The 17641-nt window shown below is 35.8% G+C and overlaps 1 pseudogene; it reads left to right on the top strand.

Annotated features, from left to right (window-relative positions):
• The first annotated feature begins 15218 nt into the window (after nt 1-15218).
• LOC145581300 (cytochrome P450 81Q32 pseudogene) lies at nt 15219-17641 on the top strand (annotated as a pseudogene).

The following is a 17641-nucleotide window of genomic DNA, read 5'->3' as shown; positions in this document are numbered from 1 at the left end:
AAGGTTCTTCCTCCTTTGTCTAGAGATGTGAAGCAGTGGCTACTTGGTAGATCTCAAAAGGATAAGAACAAAGTCTGAAACATGTGCAAGACCAGTGTTAAAGATCGCCTATGAGATAAGATAATTCCTCCTAAACATCGCCTAGGTGCAAAAGTTGAATTCAAGACTCCTATTATGCCTAAGAAAAAGAGTGTTGCAAAGGAAAGCTAACTCTACAGAAAAGAAGGTATGGATTGAAAAGAAGCATGGTGTAATGGCTAAAGGAGAAACTATCTCTACAAAAATTGTATGCAGATCATCTAAAGGATCCCTGTTGATTCAAGAGATGGATGATGAAGAGGAAGCACAAAAGAATTGGAAGAGGGCTAGAAAAGAGAAGACCGATTAGAGCATTGCTTTACTTCCAAGTTTTTAGACATTTATTTTATTTTCAAGTCAATTTTATTTTTAAGCTTTTTAATTTCATCAATAATGTAATTTTATTTTATTAATTATTAATGCAATTTTTAAGCTTTTTTTAACTAAATCAACTCTTTATATCGAAAATAAAAATTTGTTTTATTAAAGCTACGAAAACGACTCGAATAAATTTCGAAAATAGTTCGAGTACGAAAGTCGAAAATTCTCGAAATACACCGAAATTTGCCCAAATCGACAAAAATGAACTATCGCTGATATTTTGATTTTATCGTGGCCCGACAGGCCTTGTCGTGGTGCGCTGGTCTTGTTTTTCATGCGTCGCTCTTTCTGCTTTAGCGGATTGATGCCGAAGTGCGAGATTTGTAAAAATTAAAGTGGTCACGCCCCATAAAGGGTTGCCTACGTATCCTTTCCTTAGGAATCAGGCCAAACATAGCTCTTTTGAGTATACTACTCAAGTTTTCAGGGGTAGAACTTCTTAAGTTGCTCAAGATTCGTCATGTTTGAGAACTCATTACCATCCATATCAGTTAGTTTTGCGGCACCTCTTGATAGGATAGTTTTGACGATGTATGGTCCAGACCAATTAGGCCTAAATTTGCCTCTTGAGTCTAGAACATTTTTCCTTAATGCTTTTAACACCAAGTCTCCTACTTTGATGTTTCTTGTCTTAACCTTCTTATTAAAATGTCTAGCCATGCGAGTTTGATAGCATTGAGTATGATGTAGAGCTTCTAGTCGTTTTTCATCAAGTAGAATTAGCTCCTCATATCTCACTCTAGTCCATTCAACTTCATTGAGTTTACTTTCCAAAGCGATGCGTAAGGAAGGTATTTCTAGTTCTACAGGTTGCACATCATCCATTCCATAGACTAAAGAAAATGGCGTATTTCCTATGGATGAACGAACTGACGTAAGGTAACCCCAAAGAGCGAAATGGAGTTTGTCAGGCCAATTCTTGTAGTTTTCTGTCATTTTTTCGATGATAGTTTTCAAGTTTTTATTGGCTGCTTCTACTGCACCATTTGCTTGAGGCCTATATGGGGAAGAATGATGGTGTTGAATGCTGTATATTTAAAGCAATTCTTCACATTCCGCTTGGAAGTGAGTTCCATTGTCACTTATCATTTCATGTGGGACTCCATATTGACATATAATGTTTCTCTCTATAAAGAGTGCTACATGCTATGCGATGAGTTTTGCATATGATGCTGCCTCAACCCATTTCGTGAAGTAATCAATTGCTACAAGAATGTATTCATGGCCTCTTGTCCTGGGAGGGGTGATTTTTCCAATAATGTCTATTCCCCATGTTGAGAAGGGTTATGGTGATGTATAAGAATAGAGGAGGGATGGAGGAACGTGTTGTAGGTTAGCGTATATTTGGCATTTAGGGCATCTTTTTATGTATTGATGGCAATCCCTATTCATGGTAGTCCAATAATACCCTTGGCACATTATCTTTTGGATTAGCATTTTGCCATTCATGTGAGTTCCACATGCACTTTCGTGGATTATCCTCATTGCCCTTTGAGCTTCCTTTTTACCTACACATAGGAGAGCCCTTCCTTTAGGTACCCTTTTATGTAGCTCATCATTTTTTAGCACATATTGGGAAGCCAAAAGTCTTAGTGCTCGTTTCGCTCTTTTGTCAGCGTGGAGTGGATATTCTCCTTTGGTGACATAGTTGAGGATGTCAGTGTACCAAGGCTCCTCCTCCTCTTATTCTTCTTGAATTACCTCGTCATCTTCTATGGCTTGGATATAAGCCGGTTTATGCCTTTTTTCTATTGTTAAAGGCATTTGCTCAATTTCCTTAGGAATTCTAACCATCGAGGCTAGTCTTGCCAAGGCATCAGCAAATTGATTTTCTTCTCTTGGCAGATATGTGTATTCTACCTTTTCAAGTTGATCGGTAAGAGTTTCCAGATATGTTTGATAAGGAGCTAAGCTTTCACTCCTTACTTTCCATCTTTTGGAAATTTGGTTGATGATTAAGGAAGAATCCCCGAATATTCGGAGTTTCTTTACTCCCAATGCCAAAGCTGTTTCGAGGCCTACCACGCTTGCTTCATATTCAGCAGCGTTATTGGTAATGTCGAAATCTAACTTTATTGAGATTGGAACGTGTTCTTCTATAGGTGATACTAACAATACTCCTACACCACATCCTTTTTGGTTGGAAGCTCCGTCAAAGTATAATGTCCAAGTATCATCTTCTATAACCACCAAATCTTCGTCTGGAAAATCATTCTCATGTATTGGTGCCGAATCTTCTATTGGAAAATCTGCCAAGAAGTCTGAGACCACTGATCCTTTAATGGACTTTTGAGGCATAAACCTTACATCAAATTGGGCTAAGTTGACTATCCATCTAGATATTCGCCCGTCGAGTGTAGATTTCTAGAATAGATACTTAAGTGGGTCCATTCGAGATACTACGTAGACTGTATGGACAAGCATATAATGTCTTAACTTGGTTATGGCCCACACCAATACGAGGCACAATTTCTCAAGCGGTGTATAGTGTACTTCATACTCGAGCATCTTTTTGCTTAAGTAGTAGATGGCGTTTTCTTTGCCTTCTACTTCTTGTGCAAGCATGGCTCCCATTGTTTCTTTAGTGACTGTTAAATACAATCAGAGAGGATTTCCTAGAAGTGCTGGTGCTAATACAGGAGGATTAGCGAGATAGGCTTCCATCTTATCAAAGGCTTTTTGACACTCATCATCCCATATTACCGGTACATTCTTCTTGAGCTTCTTAAATATTAGTTCACATATTGTGGTCAACTTAGATATGAACCTACTTATGTATTGCAACCGGCCAATAAATCCTCGAATCTGTTTCTCGGTCTTGGGCGGTGGCATTGACATGATTGCTTTGATCTTGGTTGGATCTATCTCCATTCCTCTAGAGCTAATGACATAGCTTAAGAGTTTTCCTAAGGTGACTCCAAAGGCACACTTGGCTTGATTTAACCTCATGTCGTATTTCCTTAGCCTTTCGAAGAACTTTCTTAAGGCTATTTGATGTCCCGGACGGTCTTTTGATTTTACAATCATATCGTCCACATACACTTCAACCTCTTTGTGCATCATGTCGTGGAGTAAGGTAGTCGCTGGCCTTTGGTAAGTGGCGCACACGTTTTTCAACCCGAATGGCATCACCGTATAACAGTAAGTGCCCCAAGGTGTTATGAATGTAGTCTTTTCCATGTCTTCTTCAGCCATGAGAATCTGGTTGTACTCTACGTACCCATCCATAAACAAGAGGAATGCGTGATTTGTTGTGTTATCTACTAGTATGTCAATGTGTGGTAAAGGGAAGTCGTCCTTTGCACTTGCCTTATTTAAATCTCTATAATCGACACACATTCTTACCCTTCCATCTTTCTTAGGGATTGGTACCACATTTGCGACCCATTCAGGATATTTGGATACTCTGATAAAACCTGCAGTTATTTTTTTATGAACTTCTTTTATTTTAAGAGCTATGTCAGGTTTCATTCGACGTAACTTTTGTTTTACAGGTTTCATTCCTGGAATTAGTGGTATTGTGTGTTAAGCTATTTCTCTATTTATTCTTGGCATATCTTCAAATGACCAAGCAAACACATCAATGAATTCTTTTAGTAGATTAATTAAATCGGTTCTTTCTTCTTTATTAAGAGTTAAACTAATTTTAACCTCTTTTTTAACAGTGGTATCCTTTGAGATGTCAACCGTTTCGGTGTCTTCAAGAGTTTCCACTACTTTAATTATTTCTTTGTCATTTTCATTGTTAGTTAAGCAATGCTCGTCATCTTGAGTAAGAGAATGACACGAAGAGTAAGCAAATGAAGACATGTTATTGAACTCGGAAACCATTACATCAAATAAGGAAATGTCCGTTGGGAGACTCTTTTCATTTCTGCGCCGGTGAGTTATCCGGGGGCGAGGGCCAAACTCCACTTCGCTCTGCCGGAGATTCACGAAGAAGTATTGCGCTATTTACTTGACTACTAACTATCCAAGGAGTAGATTTTGAACTAGAAGGGACCAAAGGAGATGCAACTATAGAAGGTTTAGAAGACTCGACTACAGAAGACTTGAATTCAGACTCAGACGATTCAGACTCATCGAATATTGGTCCTTGTCCTATTGTTATGGAGATCTTTCTTCCACTTAGTGTAGTCATTTTCACAGTATTTTTCCATCCTCAAACTAATCCTTCTGCCGGAGTAATGAGCTTTGTAGGATCAAAGTTTTCACTTTGTAAGACTGTTTGGATAAGCGCAGAATCATCGTCGATGTGCTTAGGCTCATTCTTCTCTTGGTGAAAGAGTAGTCCCATGACATTAAAGTCGAAGCATGGGGGTGATTTCCCTTTGTGAATGGGAGTTGGAATCTCATTTAGGAAGTTGAAATCCAAACAAAATTTCGAACCCTAGTTGTCTCACCCCATCTTTGACAAAGGGTTTAGGAAATTCGTAGCATGGATAATCCTCACCCTCTTTTATGAATTGTCCATTCAAAGTGAGAGGGTAACAATCCATTGGGATTTCTTTCTTTTGGGTACGAGCATTCCTCCGTGCATTAATCTTTTCCCGGGCTTGCTTATAGTCTTTCGGAGTCGGTTCAAAACCAAGTTCGAAAGTATCTAATTTAGGAAGGCTAGGCAATCCTATTTGTGTTGCTACTCCCTTCTTCTTTCCTAGAGTCATTTCAGGAAAGTGCCCTTGTTTTTTTAGAATGCCATTGACTATCATATTCGAATGGAGGTCGTAGCGAAGAGGGGTCTTCTCATCTTCCTCGATGAAAGAGACCTCTTCAGCATTGAAGCCCCATAACTCCTCATCATTCTCATCATGCTCCACATTTATGAGAGGCTTATCAATTGCCTTGATCCTCATAGGAGAAGCATCAATTGTGAACGGAAGTCCTCCAACTATTGCCTTAACATGTTGATGAATGGATGAAGGGACGGCCTTAAGGTCGTGAAGCCAAAGGCGTCCCAACAATAGATTGAAGGAGGCTTTAATGTCTACCACTTGAAAAGTAGTAGCATGCTCGATAACCCCTGTTGTAACATTCATAGTAATAGTTCCAAGAGCTTGGCGACGAGTATTGTCATAATCTCTTATGCCTTTTGTTAAAGGGGATAAGTCTTCATCCCTTATTCCTAGCATCCTCACAGTTCTAATTGGACAAACATTAATTGCTGACCCATTATCTACAAGGTTCATTGGGACATTTATTCATTTGCACACCACTGTGAGGTTCAAGGCTTTATTATGTTTATCACCTTTAGGAGGTAAATCCTTGTCAGAAAAGGTGATCAGATTGACGGGGCTAGGAAGATCACTCGTGAGAAAGTTAGCCAACCCCTCAGGCGTGGTTTCTGAGTCTATTCCTAATTTAGCTAAAGCATCCATTACTACGAGCCTATGTTCATGGGATGTAGCTAATAGTTTCCATACATTCATCTCGACCTTAGTCTTTTTTTAGTTGTTTGACAACATCGTTGTCTTCTATGATTGGTATGGGAACTTGTTGAGTGGTAGGAATAGGTTGTGTTTTGATGGGAGGTTGCATTCTCCCTGATCTTGTGAGGACATCGATAGGGGAATCCTCTTCATCCCAAATATCATCAACTGGATAAATCGAGAAGAGTGGAGTTTCTTCTATATCTTTGAGGTAAACATCCTCATCATCACTGTCCCACACTCCATTGATGCTAACATCTTTTTTAGGTTTCATTTGAACCAATTTCTTACTGTCAATTAATCCTTGGACTAGGTCCTTGAATTTAAAATAGTGCTCTATAGTATGTCCTCCTGATTGATGGTACGGACAATGGAACCTATCTGTCCTTTTCAGCTATTCTAATGGTCTTGGCTCGAGAGGTTTGACCTTCCCATTCTTGAAGAGCATTTGAAATATGTTCGCATAAGAAGTCCCAATAGGTGTGTATACCTTGTTACTCTTTTTGGGTGTTTCAACTACCTTGAGAGTAAATGGTTTTCTCTTAGTAGTCTTTGTAGGCATCATTTTTTCAGTGGCACGCTTACTTTGTACCAACTTTGTATAGTTGAGGGCCTCGCGACATATGTCTATTGCTTCCCTCATGATGTTTATGAGAAGCCATACCTCCATTTTAGTGGTCGGTTGCTCTCCTGCGGAGAAATCGCTCATGGCATCGAAAAAGGTTTCCTCCTCTTCTTCGATAGCATGAGTTTCTTCAACCGGTTTAATGAGGAGTGATGGGTCCGCGTGGCCTTCCTCATCAGATTTTGCCAAGGAGTCTGAAAGTGGAGCACTATTAATACTTGACTTCTTACTTGTAGGAGGCAATGGGAGTTTATTGCTATCAATTAAATCTTGAATAGCTTCTTTTAACTTCCAACAATTCTCAGTGAGATGGCCCCTGCCTTGATGATACTTGCAATTATAGTTGGGGTTCCAACTAGTCGTCCTCTTTTCAACTGGTGGATCTCCGAATGGTCCAATAGGAGTTATGAGGCCTTTAGCATGAAGACGATCAAATGCGGTGTCATAACTCATGCCAATAGGTGTGAAATTTCTTCTAAATGGCTTCTTTTGTCCTTGATTATTCATGGCTAGGACCTCTTTTAAGTTAACGGGGCTAACATTGTTTGAGTGGCCGATTTTGAAAGAAGAAGGATTGTCGTTCTTCTTTCCTTTCCAGCCACTGTTAGAGTTGCTAGCAGTTTTTTATTTCGCAAGGTCGTCTTCAATATCGATTCTTATGTCATAAACGGCCTTAAAAGTATTCAAGTTACTTTGGTATTTTAGATGCTTTGAATACTTTTCTTGGAGGTTCTTGATAAACAACCTCACAGATTCTTTTTTAGTGGGAACCTCAACCATTTTAGCGGAAGTTTTCCTCCACTTATTGAAAAAGGAAGTGCACCCTTCGTTCTCTTTTTGTTTCAACATCTCAAGTTCCCTATGGTCAGTTTCAACTTGAATGTTGCATTTGTATCTATCAATGAAAGTGTTTGTTAAAGAATCCCAAGAGGAGATTTTCTCCTTGTCGAGGGAGAAAAACCATTGTTAACAAAAGGTTTCTAAAGATAAAGAGAACAACGAATGGAAAGCTTTCTTATCAATCCCCTTAATGTTCATTTTTGTTTCAAAAGCTCTTAAATGAAAGTAAGGGTTATCAGTTGGCTTGAACTTAGGGATATCGTTGGCATTGAACTTCTGCAGAAGAAGTTCCTTGTCCAAAGAGACCCCTTGTGAGCTAATCCCTTGGAACTTGTAGTCATTCAAGATTTTGCTCAAGCTTTCTTCCATTCGCTCGAGCTGTTGTTGTTTTTCAGGGTCATTGACTTGGAGAGCAAGAGTTTTGAATATCTCGGTCAAACTAGCCATGTTCTGTCTTAGCTCATTAACTTCTTCCTAGGTTGCCATTTTCTTCTTAGCCTTTCTTCTTTGTCAAAACGGTTTATCAAAAAGTAAGACTTGGACGAAGGTGTTGTCTTTGATTAGTCGCCCTTCCTTTCTTGATCAAGCGCTGTAAATATTAAACCATTTTAACTTAATGACTTGACTCAAATTGACTTTGACTTTATTGGGTTTAAAATGCAAAAATAAGGTGCATGTTTTTGGGAATCAAGTATAAGGTTCAAGCAACATGGTTATGTTGGGAGGATTAATATCTGACTTACCCCCCCTAAAAAAATTGACGGAAAACACGTGCACACAAGACTCTAGAAATGGTCATGGTGAACATATATACAAAGTGTGTGCTTAGAAAGTGAGTGAAAGTGGCATGCTTTGACACTTGTGTAAGACCATGGGACTATATTCCTAGACTCAATTAATGGACTAAATAAAGCTTTAATTATTAATAAACTGATTAATTAGACTCGATGTGAGGACTCAGGCAGAAAACTGGACCGTCGCTGAAGCAATGGGACTGTCGCGAAACGCCAGGGGCCATCGCGGCGCGATATGATTATCGCGTCGCGATGGACACTTTCGTGTCGCGCCACAGGTCAACCTTCGCATCATTACAAAAACGTCGGTCTGGGCCTGTTTCAAGTTTTCTACCTTAAAAGGGCGAGCCTATAGTCGTACTAAGTCAGATTTAGTCAATTTATTAGGCTTTAATTAACCAAATTAATTAATTAAATAATTAATTAATCAAAGTCCTATATAGTCATTAATTAGTTTATTTAGATTTATACACAAGTCAAACAAACGGTTAGTGTAAACACATATAGATTATGCACAAGCAAGAATGCACAAGAGTCAAGTAAGCATAATATGATGCAATGAGTTTGCAACTTAACCATGGCTCTAGTTCTCTAAAGTTCAAGGATAAGGGTTAGTCAAAGAGGGTCCATGGTTATGAGTCCGGATGCATCGCGCGGAAGCCTTACCTTTGGAAGAGTTGGCGCGTATGGATGGGACCCCACAAGTTAAACTTGTTTCCATGGTTTGGTGAATTCACAAACTCGAATGTACCCTTCGTTGCAATGAGCATTCAATTGGGTAGATGGAGCGTGAATTCCCAGAGGGTTATGGCCATAGAACACATATAGGATCAGAAAAGTGAGAAAAACTCAATCAGGAAGTAAAACCGAGCAAACAGTACTAGAACCAGTCAAAGCAAGAACGCAGATTTCTTACTCGGTATAGGAAGAACGTAGCGCGAGACAACAGGGACTATCGCGAGACGATAGCCCTGTCACGCTGCGATATTGCTATCGCGTCGCGACAGAGCCTTCACACTGCGATGGGCACTGTTTTCTCAGCGCCAGTTCTAACATGCCTCAGCAACTCTATTTGTTCTTAGAATTTTCTAGTTTTCGCAGCGTTTTTTCGATTCTAGTTGTGAAAGATATTTCCCAAATTTCCTACGTGTAAAAAAGCCTATGTTTTTATGCATTACAGATGGTCTATCTAATGCGGACCTTTTTTATGCTTATGTCAATCAAAATTACGCACATGAATACTTAGAACTTTTCGAGTCTCATCCACTCATTCTAAATTATTGCCAAAATTAATTTTGGGAATTAAAAGAGAAATCCTCCCCGGTGGAGTAGCCAAAAAAATGAAAGGAATATTTCAATCATCCCATACTTGAGCCCCACTGTGATCATACACTTAAGCATGGTGGCGTCCAAACGGAAGGAAGCTAGAGCAAAAGAGTCGCCAACAAGTTTTAGGAACTTGTAAACCGTTCACAGGGTGAATGTTACACCCCTTCACGATCCATGAGATTGCTAATTCCATAGTGGTCTGGAACCATGACTGGATATTCGGGGATGAAGGTACAAATTCAACCTAAAAGAGATTGAACCTGCCCTAAAAATAGGCCTCTACTTTATTCTTCTCATATTCATGTGCGCTTTCCAACTAACATACAATCAATATATTAATCCTAAACCTGTTTAATCTATGTTGGTTGAATATTAATGCACAAACAAAACTATTATTGGCGATCATTTGAATTAAAATCATATTAGCCTAAACAAGATTATTAACTATCTTATTAAGCGTGATTTCAAGTACAAATTCTCTTTAAACCTGCAAGAGAGAGCGTGATCAAGCAATAACAATAATATCAAGTAACATATAAATATTGATACAAAAAATCATCATCACCATAAAAAAATCTCAATAAAGCATAATAATATTATTAGCAAGATCCTAGGCATGATACTAACAAGATTAATAACAAATCCTAGCATGTAACTAAACAATAAAGATCAAAGCTTTAGCCCTAACATGATACTAACATGATAGAAGAAATAAAAAGCAACCTAAGCTTGATACTAGAAAGCAATAAATAACGTCCTAACATGACACTAGGAATTAAAATAATCTAAACATGCTTTCTATAAAATAAAACAATAAAACAACTTAATTTGTTGCCTCGTATCTCTTTCTATCAAAACAATACACACGTTAGTAATTTCAAGGAAAATATTAAATCAAACAATTAATCTAAATAATTGAAATAGAGATTTGGGACCAAACCCTTAGAAATTATCAACCTTTCACGTCTAGGGAGAAGGCAACTTCGATCTTGGTTAGGGGCGTCTAAGACTCGTGAATGCGGTATTGTATTTGAAAAGGGGAAGGCTTAGCAAGAGGGAGAAAGAACAAGCTTCTAGCTTAAAGAGAGAGAAGAATAGAATTAGATGATTGTTGATGATTGAAAACGAGGAAATAATGCCCCTATTTATAAAGAAAACATCCGAAACGCTTCGAAAAGAGTCAGAATTTAACTCGAAGTAAAACAACCCTATCGCAATGCGATAGGGTATCGCGACGCGACAAACCCTATCGCGATACGATAGGCTCTCTGCGCTGGGATGGCTTGATCAGGATAAAAATCCTGTACGGAGTCCTTTTCCCAATATAATTAGGTAATTAGACTTCGTAATTATCCTAATTAAAATCATATTTATCTTTTAAAACACTTGTGTTTATTTCAAATTGAATTCCTTATCTTTTCTAAATAATATAAAAGTATAATTATTAATCCTAACTCTATTATAATTTAAAAATAACCTTCTAGATTAATCTAGAAAATTAAAGTAATTCCTAATAAATTTAGGAATGATAATTAATAGGCCCTCCACTTGATCTTTGGGCCATATAAAACCATTTTGGGCCCAATTTAGTATTTTAGGTATAACTTCCTCATTATTCATCAGAATTGGGCTTATAATATATCGTTGGAAAGCTCTTTTTGAGCCCTATCCAACTACACTATTATTGGACCCATATCATGGACCAAACTAAATTGGACTGGTCATTCTCCACAAATAAGGTGCGAAAAGAAATATTTTCGAAAATAGAAAGAAATATTTTATTAAAAACAGGTGCATCACGAGACTCTTTCGTATTTCACCTCGTTCGATAATCAAATGAGTGAAAGATATTCATCACTGGGTTTGGTTTTGGAGAGACACAATCAGGTGTCTACAGTTATTTTCTCTAGATCTATTTATTAATGATAATATTATTCTTATTGTCACACACACAACACACACACACACATTATATATATATATATATATATATATATATATATATATACATATATATATATATATATATATATATATATATATACATATATATATATATATATATATATATCAATGGCTAAAATTATAGAGTTACAATACTTATCTTCTTCTGAAAACCATTGTATTTATTATTGGTTTAACTAAGGGTTGTATGGTAATCTTATATTAAAAAAAAAAGTTTTTATTTTGAGATGTGTTGCACATATTATGACATTTTCATTTTAGCAAAGTATTGCACATAAAAGAAAATAAAGCAAGTATATAATTCTATCGATTACTAGTTTTCAACATCAATTAAATCAATGTCCAATTTTTTTTTTTTTTTTTTTTTGGATTACATTTTCAAATATATCAGCTAACAATTCATAGTTTCTTACCAAACACTTTAAAGTAAGCAATATAATCAATAGCTGAATCAGCTTAAATAGTCAACTGGTCAATTCTTATAATAAAATCAGCTTTAGGGGTTGTTCTGTTCAACTTAATTTCAGTTCAGTTTAGTTTAGCTTCAATAATTTCAATTCAGTTTAGTTCCTAATTTCCTTCTCTCATAAACAATTCAATTAAGCTTTATTAAGTTCAGTTCAGCCCCAATCAGTTCAGTTGTTTTCAGTAATCCAGAATAGGCCCTTAGTTATCAACTACCCATTGATTGCCAAACGAGGTCATATACTCCCTCCTTTATTATTTATTTACATACTCAATTTTGACTAACTTTGATGGTTTATATATAGGTAAATAAAAATATATATACTCAAGTGAGATATAGTTATATTCACTACAATTTATACTTTTTTTTTATATTACTAATTACATATTACAACCGAGTCTTACCTACGACCCAATGATCATGTGGAGGGCCCGTTAACCTTAACCTCATTCCTAAATCAATTAGGATTTATTGTAAGCTTCTAGAATCCTCTAGAAGTTTGTTTTTGATCCTAAATCCCTTAGGATTTGTTATTAGCTTCTAGAACCCTTTAGAAGGTTCTAATTTATCTTATTTTCGAAAAGATAAAGGCATCGGATAAAAACATTTGTTTTTTTAATGATTTTAATCCCGAACAAGGTATAATACGTATGAAATTTGATTAACCCAATTTTATTGGAAGTGGGATTCCGTATGAGTTTTATCTTCCAAAAACCATCTTTAAGCCACAAAACTACCACGCCGCAAGAAGGCTGTTGCGCCGTGGCAAAGCTGGCGCGCCGTGATAGCTTTTGTTTTATTTTGATTCGGATTCAGACTCTTTTCTGATCTTCGACCATCTTTTTCCCTATAAATAGAGGTCGTATCACCCCGATTTCATTCACAAACAATCATCACCTTTTCTACCTTTCTAAGCTAAAGCTTATTCTTCTTCTCTCTCTTTCTTTATTTCTAGCCTAGCCTTAACCTAAACACATCCCTACGCATTCAAACATACATCCTCGATACCTTTCCTAATAAAACACCATACGTCCTTCACAAACCTTGAATACTCCTAGCCAATCTCGTAGTTGCCTTCGACCTTGACGTAAAAGGTTGACAGTTCTGAGGGTTTGATCCTTAATCTATGTTTCAATTCCTATTTAATTTATTTGTTTCATTTAATCTTTCTTGAATTTTACTAACGTGTGTATTGTTTTGATAGAAAGAGATACGAGGCATCAAATTGAGTAATTCGTTCGCTTAATTATTCATTTGATATAGAAATCATGCTTAGAATCTTATGTTAATTCCTATTACTATGTTAGGACGTCGATTTTGATTCCTAGTATCATGTTTAGGATGCTTTTAATATTTCTAATATCATGTTTTTAGTATCATGTTTAGGATAAAGCTTTGATCATTATTATTAGTGACATGCTAGGATTTGTTATTAGTTTGTTTGATATCATAATTAGATCTTGCTAATCATGTTTTGATGATTTTGAATATGATGATGATTGTTGTGTCAATTATACATTGCTTGAATATTCATTATTTATTGTTATTGCTTGATCACACCCTATCTTGCAGGATTAAAGGAAATTTTATTTGGAATCACGCCTAATAAGATAATTAATAATTTGATTTAGGCTAATATGATTTTAATTCAAGTGATCGCCAATAATAGATCTAATTGTGCATTAATAATCAGCCAACATAATTAAATATGCTTAGGATTAATTTGATAAATATATGTTGATCGAAAAGCGCACATGAATATCATAAGAATTAAGTATAGGCTGATTTAGGGCCGCTTCAATCACTTTTAGGTTGGATTCATACCATCATCCCTGAATATCCAGTCATGGTTTCGGACCACTATGGAGTTAGCAATCTCCGTGATCATGAATGGAGTGTAACCTTCACACCCGTGAACGATTTACAAGTTCCTAAAACTTATTGGCGACTCTTTTACCTCTAGGTTCCTTCCCTTTTGACACCACCATACTTAAAAGCATGATCACAGTGGGGCTCAAAGTTGATGTTGGAAATATTCCCTACACAAACCCACTAAATTTATTTTACATTATAGAAGTCACTTTTTGTGATCACCGCCTATCATTTTCTTAGACTAAAATGTCTAAAAGAGCTTGTCAATTATTTCGAAATGAAGTAAGTAGTATGAAACCCCTCATTCAATGCTTTAGAAACAATTTGGATGTAATGTTGAACAAAGTGCCAACAACATTAACAACTTTTTAAAAAATTTAAAAATTAAATACATTCTTTATTTTCTATTAAATGAAACAAACAATCTTGGCACGCTTTTAAAAAAATCGACTAGTATTTGGGACTGGTCAATGCCTCGGCTTATTACATGGGGTTGACATTAAAATATTACATTTTAATTTAATTATAACTCAATTTTTTCTTATTATATTTTTTATTCATTACTTTCTCAAAAGAAATTTATTATTCTTATTGTCATTCACTACTTATTAATAGTTTACATTAAAAAACTAACATAATGTGTGACGTAGCTTAGTCTTAAGACACTTAGTTTTACAATTAAAGTTTGCGTGATTGAATCTCATAGGTAACCTTTTTTATTATAAATTGATATTTATTTCACATGCAATGGAAAACATATAGAGAAGAGCATGCGCCACGTACACTTTGTTTGAAACGCCTTTTAATATATATAGTATATATTAGGATGGATAAACGAGCAACTTTATCTAAATAAGTTGAACATTGAGATTAGAGAAGGGTTAGGCACTAATTGTATAAATTCTTTTGAATAATCTGATCATTTAAATAGCTTAATCTCTTTCATAAAGAGTGTCCCAAAAAGGTATATTGCATTTACATTAAAGAAAATAAAGAAATTATTAGTTTTTTTTTTACCATAGAAAATACTTTCATTCAAAAATTAAATGTTTATCAATAAAGAGATTTAAGATAGTTAATTTTTTGTTTACTCATTAAATATTTACTACCTTTAAAAAAAATTATAAAAAAAAAAAAACCATATTAGGATATAATCAAATTGATCTTACCCATTTTTAAGTATAAATATCTTCCTTATATGTTAAGAATATTTAATTTCCTAAAAAAAAATATTGTTTTACTTTTATTTTCTTAACTTTCACAAGCCCACATGCTTCACATGCATTGTCATCATCTTTGACCAATACATAAGACCAAGGAATTTTTTTTTATTGCCAAATATCATGACTATTTGCCCGTTCGATTATAAATACTCTCTCCTACTTTCATATGTAACGATATCCTTATCACAAACAATCATATTCATACAACAAAAACCCATGGAAATGGAGAAAATGTACTTGTACTCATCTCTTTTTGCAATAATAATATTCCTTTACAAAATCCTATGGCCCTCTAAAGCAAAGGGCGAGAACCTCCCACCAAGTCCACCATCAATTCCTACATGGGGTCACCTACACCTACTCAAGCCTCCTTTCCACAAAATACTCCTAACCCTCTCAGAACGTTACGGCCCAATCTTCTCCTTGCGTTTGGGTTGTCAGCCCCTTTTGGTTGTCTCCTCTCTATCGGCTGTCGAGGAATGCCTCAATAAAAATGACATTGTATTTGCAAACCGACCTAAGTTCATTGTTGGTGAGGTTTTAGGATACAACTCTTCGATCCTTATATGGTCTCCATATGGGGACCATTGGAGGAATCTCCGACGTATTGGGGTCTTAAAATTGTTTTCTGTTCGTAAGCTTACTGAAGCAAGCCCCACCCGGAAAGCTGAGATCCATAACATGATCTTAGAGCTTCTAACCGAGTCCGAGGGTGGGACCCGAAAAGTTAACTTAAATAAAATATTTAATAAGGTAGCGCACAACTTTGTGATGTGGGTAGTAAATGGGAAGCCATGGGATAACATGGATTTGACACCTCCTAGTTCCGTGACAATATGTGATTTCTTTCCCATTTTGAGGTGGGTAGATTTTGGAGGGATAGAGAAGAATTTGAAAAAGCTTTGGAAGAAGAGAGATGAATATTTAAAAAATTTGCTTGATGAGTTTAGAGAAAGTATTAGAAGAAGATCATCTTGTGGTGAGGAAGTTGTGACAAAAAATTTAATTAAACAATTGCTAGAATTTCAGGAAGCTGAACCTGATTGCTACACAGATGAATTCATCAAAAGTTTCATTTTGGTAAGATTACTCCGTTTGCCTATAGAAATAAAGCTTTGTTAATTCCTCAAATTGTTTATTAATCGTGATAATTTAGCTTTGATACATATAATTATATATAAAAAATTCATAATTAAGATTCAAAGAAAATGCTAAAGGTCGCAATATGTGATTGATAAAATTAAAAAGTTGTCACGAATTTTATTTGGAAAGTGATATGGCAAATAGGAATAATAAAGTGGAAAGTAAGAAAATGGAAATAGATAAAGTAATTATATGATTCCTTAAAAAATAGAAACCCTTTAAGACAAAAGAATTATTTTAAGATAAGAAAGAAAAGGTAAGAAAAGATTTTATCCTAATTTGCCTTAATTATTATGGAAAATTTAGTAAATGCAATATTTATTTGTGAGGAAAATGTTTGGCTATGTTGGTCGTTTTTAGTATCCCCATATTATTATTGCTTAATTTAAGGTTCATCAATCATCATCATCATAAGTAAAGACGACAATGGCTCATCACAAGAAATAGACATGCATTAATATAGTGTTGATAATGTGAGGGGAAGTGTAAATTTTGTTGAAGTGTAGACTTCTAAATGAACAAATGTAATTATTCCACATTGATTATTAAAAAAATGAGCTCAACATTTTATAAGACTTAGAATCTACTTATTTGAATGTCACATGGTTTTGTGATGAAACCTTGATCAACAAAGTGAACTTTCTTCTACTAGCAAGTGTGTATCTCATACTACCTCTAGCGTTAATATTAATAAATGAGAAGTTGTCTTACTAGGAATTAATATGAATTAGGAATTAATAGAATTTCCTTTTATTAATAAATGGAGGGAGTGTTACTCATAAAATCCATATGATTATCTATATATCAGATGCAACTGTTATCAGGATTAGAAACAACAATTCAAACCTTGGAGTGGGCAATGTCAAACCTCATAAACAACCCAAAAATCATTGCAAAAGCAAGGGAAGAAATTGATCTAATCGTAGGCAAAGGAAGACTCGTAGATGAATCCGATGTACTGAAATTGAGCTACATACGTTGGATAATGTATGAGACTCTAAGACTTTTCCCACCTGCACCACTATTATTCCTACATTACTCATCCAAAGACTGCACTATTGAAGGGTTCCATGTAAAAAAAGGTACTATGCTCCATGTCAATGCTTGGGTGATACAGAGGGACCCTAGCCTATGGGACGAGCCAAATGTGTTTAAGCCGGAGAGATTTGCTTATGAGAGCGAAGGGTACAAGTTTTTACCCTTTGGAATTGGGAGGAGGTCTTTCCCGAGGAGCACCTTTGCTATTAGGAACATCACTTTGGCTTTGGCGACTCTTATTCAATATAAGTTCACGAGTTGGAGATAAGCGGACTCGAACCGCTGACATCCGCCACAGGGTAAACCACCGTTTTGATTGGGAAGCACCTGAGGATGGATTAGTAGACTTCAGTATGAAGAGTGGTGTTAATATTGGTCCTAAGGAAAAGCCTTTAAAGGCAATTTGCCACCTTAGGTCTTCAATAGTGGATGTCGTTGCAAAACTCAAAGTTAATTAA

This window comes from Chenopodium album, chromosome 15 (genome assembly GCF_948465745.1).
Source record: "Chenopodium album chromosome 15, dcCheAlbu1.1, whole genome shotgun sequence".
Taxonomy (NCBI): domain Eukaryota; kingdom Viridiplantae; phylum Streptophyta; class Magnoliopsida; order Caryophyllales; family Amaranthaceae; genus Chenopodium; species Chenopodium album.
This window is presented reverse-complemented; position numbering and strand designations above follow the sequence as displayed.